The 4,145-nt window shown below is 59.0% G+C and overlaps 1 non-coding gene across 1 annotated transcript; it reads right to left on the bottom strand.

The window, feature by feature from the left end:
* Positions 1–285: 285 nt before the first annotated feature.
* On the bottom strand, positions 286–369 carry TRNAS-AGA (transfer RNA serine (anticodon AGA)). Its single transcript has one exon. It is a non-coding gene; the product is annotated as a tRNA-Ser (tRNA).
* Between the last annotated feature and the right edge of the window lie 3,776 nt (positions 370–4,145).

Here is a 4,145-nt window from a genome sequence, read left to right as displayed (position 1 = left end):
TAAGGTTATGATACCCTCTAACAAGTACGTCTTTCAGGGTGTGAAAAACCCCAGGACCAGTATAATTAAGCTGACCTAAGCCATGGTTAGATAGTGCTAAATGAAAGGAAAGATTGTTTTGTCAATGCAGCTACTACAGGGATGAAAAACCTCTCCCCTCACTGTAGCAATTGTCTACTCCTCTGTGCTACAGCAGTATTTTAAGTGTAGACAGCCTCAGAGTGACACCAAATTTGGCTCCATGGATGCTCAGGCACTAAGACAACAACAACACACTAATGCTTCCGTAGTTGACAGGATTGGAACCTGCATGGGGAAACCCCCCAATGGATTTCTAGTCCATCGCCTTAACCACTCACCCACAACTACTTGATATACAGCTGCTTCACTACACAATATTTCTGTTCTCACAGAATTGTCACTTCAAATTGCTCAGACCAGCTCCCCCAGCACACTCACGGCTGTGCATTAGTGTGTGTCCATGGTGACAGGGAGCAGCGGGGGTTGGATGGGTCAGAGATGGGGGGGCAGTCAGGGGACAGGCAGCGGTTGGATAGTCATGTGAGTCACAGGGGTTTGTTAGGGGACAGGCAGGGGGTGGGGTCCTGGGGGGAAGTTGATGGGGTCTCAGGAGGGGGCAGTTGGGGACAAGGAGAAGGGAGGCTTAGAAAGGGGCTGAGGTTCCAAGGGGCAGTTAGGGGCAGGGGTCCCGGGAGGGGGCAATCAGGGGACAAGGACCAGTGGTGCTTAGATAGGGGTGGGGTCCTGGGGGGCAGTTAGGGGCAGGGTCCCAGGAGGGGGTGATCAGGGGACAGGGAGCAGGGGGATTGGATGGGTTGGAGTTTCTGTAAGGGGCAGCCGGAGGGAGTGGATGGGGGCAGGGTGGGGCTTCCCTCCCCCTGGGGTGTCCTGTTTTTTGAATGTTAAAATATGGTCTTCCTCCATTCACAGTGCAACTCTCCACTCACAGCACACTGCTGCATGAGGTCCCCCCTCCTTCTTTTCCAGTTGGTAGTGGCCAAGGGAATGCTGGGAAATGTAGTTCTTTCCTTGCTCCAGGGCTGGCTCTATAGGCAGGGAGCTAACCAAAGAACTACAGCTCCCAGAGCCGCCTATTGGTTCTCAGCTCCCACGCCGCGCCTGCAAATGGACTGCCCCAAGCAGGTGCTTGCTTTGCTGGTGCCTAGAGCCGCCCTACGGGGGGTGACGCTCCGGCTCCACAGCGGCAGGGCAGCCTGACCTGCAGTCCAGCCTGTGCACCTCAGGCTGCCGTGAGCGCCATCTTGTGACTGAAGCCAGAACTGCAGGGTCAGTTCCAGCTCAGCCTGAAAGCCTCAGCTGACAGGGAACATCTTGGTTCAGGGCTGGCTCCTGGCTTTTTGTGCGCCCCCCCACTCCAAAAAAAGGGGGGACAGGGGCTGGAGTGCTGCCACCAAGCACATGCTTGGAGCACTGGTGCCTGATCTCAGCACTGGAAATGGACCCCAGGAGTCCTGGCTCCCAGCCTCCCTTCCTCTAACCACTAGACCCCACTCCCCCCGCTTTTGTGGAGCCAGGACTCCTGGGTTCTAGCCCCATCTCTGGGAGCAGAGTGGGGTCTAGTGGTTAGAGCAGGAGGAGCCAAGTCTCCTGGGTTCTACTCTCAGAGCTGCTGTGTGACCCTGGACCTCTGTTTCTCCTCCCACATTTTGGATATGGAGCCTGTAAACTCTCTGGGGCATGGCCTATCTCTCGCTGTGTCTGGGCAGCGCCCGGCCCAATGGGGCCCTGATCTCAGCTGGGGCAGGGTCTGTCTCTGTGTCTGTGCAGCCCCTGGCACAACAGGGGTTTGAGTCTGCCCCGCTCTCTGTAGGTGCTGCTGTTGTACAGAGAAATAGTCATGATACTAAAAGGCGTGGCAGTGCGTGAGTGCACCACCATTGCCATGCAAGGGGAAAGCCGGTACAGATTACTGGGGCCTGGTGATCCAGAAGAGGGACCAGGGCCTGGCTTCCCTGGCTTCATTGTCCCGTTTAGCTGGTCCACTCTTGCTGGGGAGCATGAAACATTTTTTTCATTGGGGCCTGAACCCGCTTTCAGCGGCCCTGAGGGTATGGGGGGACTTGCCTCCCTTCACGGAGCATAGGAGTGTCAATAGGCACCTATGCATGGTCCCCCCAAGCAGGGCCAGGATGGAAATAGGGGGCCTGTGCCCCCCAACATGGAGAATCTGGGGTGCAACCTTGCTTAACGGGTCAGTCTGTCCTTTCTCTGACTGTCCCATTCCAGCTTCAACTAGCGCTTGTGTTTCATTCGTTCTTTTTCATTCCTTTCCTTCTCTAGCTTGTATGTTCTCACTTTCTTTTTCCCCCTCTACCTTTCATGCTCTTCCTTTCCTTCCTTCTTTTTCCTCTCCCTTTATTTCTTTCTCTGCTTTCCATGTTCTTTTCGCTCTCGCTCTCTCGCTGGTTATTTTTTTCACTCGCTCTTTTTCCTCGCTCCCTTCCAGGCCAAGCAGGTTCTCCTCGCACACACATGTTGACAGGTTTCCCTGCTGATCACTGAGTGTATTAAGCACGTTTCAGGGGGGGTTGGCAGCCAGGGAGCAGGTTGACCGGGTGTCTTTGTGGCTGTCTGCTGGCCACGCATAAGCATGGTCCTTCCCAGGGCCAGCTTTAGGCCGAATCGCCTGATTCCGGGGAATCGGGCCCTGCGCCTAAGAGGGCCCCGCACCTTAGGCAGCTTTTTAATTTTTTTTTAACTTACCCTGGTCCCCGGCTGCGGTCTGCTCTGGGGTCTTCCATGGTCCTGCTCCTTTGAGCGAAGCGCCGGCGGGAGTGTGGCGCGGCCCCGCGCTCCCAGCTAGAGCTCCAGCCAGGGCGGCGGGGCTTGCTGTGTTCCAGCCGGGGCTCCAGCCGGCAGAGCGGAGTGGCGGGGCTTTGCCGCGCTCCGGCCGGGGCTCCAGCCGGGAGAGCGGGGCGGCGGGGCTTTGCCGCGCTCCGGCCGGGGCTCCAGCCGGGAGAGCGGGGCGGCGGGGCTTTGCCGCGCTCCGGCCGGGGCTCCAGCCGGGAGAGCGGGGCGGCGGGGCTTTGCCGCGCTCCGGCCGGGGCTCCAGCCAGGAGAGCGGGGCGACGGGGCTTTGCCGCTCTCCGGCCGGGGCTCCAGCCGGGAGAACGGGGTGGCGGGGCTTTGCCGCACTCTGGCCGGAGTGCGGCAAGCCTGGTGGCTCTGGCTGGAGCGCGGCAAGCGCCACGACCCCGGCTGGAGCTCTGGGCCCTTTAAATAGCCCCCGGAGCCTGAGGCAGTGAGGGGCTCCGGGGGCTTTTTAAAGGACCCGGGGCTCCAGCTGCCTTTGCCACCCCGGGCCGGAGCCCCACCTCCCCCATGAATTCCCCAGCTCTCCCGTGGCTATTTAAAAGGTCCGGGGTGGGGTAGAAGGGGGTTTGGGGGCTACTTAAAGGGCTGGGGTTCCAGCTGCCTCTGCTGCACCCCCTGACCTGCCCACAGCAGTCTGCCCCCCCCATCTGCAGCCAGCTCTACACCCCATGCCCACAGCCAGCCCCTGCCACACACGCCTGCAGCCCTGCCCAAAGCCAGCCAGCCTACCACACACTGCTGTCCGCACCAGCCCTGCACACCCTGCCCAGCCCATACCCTCTGCCCTGTCTCCAGTCAACCCCTGCTGCACCCCACTGCCTGAAGCCAGCCAGTCCCGCACTCCCCTGTCTCCAGACCTGCAAACCCCTGCTGCACCCCCCTGCGGCCCTGCCTGAAGCCAGCCCGCCCCACACCCCCTGTCTCCAACCAGCCCCACACCCCTTGCCCTGCCTGCAGACAGACCCTACCTCCAGTCAGCCCCTGCCCTGCCTCCAGCCAGCCCCATGTCCACTGCTGCCCTGCAGTTTCCAGGGCAGTAGCCCTGCACACCTGCTTCAACGAGGGGGGCAGGGAGCAGCTGGGACCAACACATGTGCACACCCCCAGGGAGTGGCGGGGACCCACACGTGAAATGACGGTCATTAATAGCCAAACAACAGCATATATGATGCAATGTATATAATATATAATTTTATTATTCATATAGTTATGGAAAGTAAATAATACATGAAAGAAATGAAAGGCTTTTTTTTCCACTTTTTTTTTTAAGTCATCCCTGCCAGGGCCCC

Source organism: Gopherus flavomarginatus (assembly GCF_025201925.1).
Source record: "Gopherus flavomarginatus isolate rGopFla2 chromosome 13 unlocalized genomic scaffold, rGopFla2.mat.asm SUPER_13_unloc_1, whole genome shotgun sequence".
In the NCBI taxonomy this organism is placed as follows: domain Eukaryota; kingdom Metazoa; phylum Chordata; order Testudines; family Testudinidae; genus Gopherus; species Gopherus flavomarginatus.
Note: the sequence above shows the minus strand (reverse complement) of the source record. Positions and strands in the feature narration are given on the sequence as shown.